This window comes from Chrysochloris asiatica, unplaced genomic scaffold (assembly GCF_000296735.1).
Source record: "Chrysochloris asiatica unplaced genomic scaffold, ChrAsi1.0 scaffold00017, whole genome shotgun sequence".
Taxonomy (NCBI): Eukaryota; Metazoa; Chordata; class Mammalia; order Afrosoricida; family Chrysochloridae; genus Chrysochloris; species Chrysochloris asiatica.
This window is the reverse complement of record NW_006408535.1, coordinates 1,060,608-1,061,315: the sequence shown is the minus strand read 5'-3', so window position 1 is coordinate 1,061,315 and position 708 is coordinate 1,060,608.

The following is a 708-nucleotide window of genomic DNA, read 5'->3' as shown; positions in this document are numbered from 1 at the left end:
TATGGTCCTCCATATTCACAGTCCAGCTTCCATATGCATAAGGACCATTTGTGTGACCTTATTAATTCAATGAAATAATAAGTTAAGGAATTATATTTACTTTAACATTTTATTACCATCAGAATAGTAACTATATACAGCTCACTGTGAAAATATCAAAACCATTTATAATTACAACACACTTCAACAGTATAATATATATTTGTTGCTGTTGTTTTTGTTAAGTGCTGTCAAGTTGTTGTCACTTGTAGCGACCTGTATGGAATTTCTGAGAAGCATCTGGTGAGTTTGAAACATCGATTTTGTTGTTAGCAGTCCAATGCTTATTCTACAATGCCACACTAGGACTCTAATATATGTATATATTTATAGATGTATAAATTAAAGCAGTAGAAAATTCAGTCAATATAATTTATTGAATCAATATTTTTGAGCTTCCCATTACTCTACATTATATAGTATTATGTTTTCACCTGATTTTTCTATTGATTGAAAATTCATTGATTTTGTTAGAAACCAAATTACATATTTAAATGCATTATGTTAGTTTTGATAAATATTTTAGAGCAATTTGATATATAAAATTTTATTCTCACTGCAGTTACATAACCTAAATTAACATTTTTTAACATTATGGTAATGTAAAAGAAAATATTTTAAAATCTTTTAAAGATCTCTCTCTCTCTCTCTCTCTCTCTCTCTCTCTCT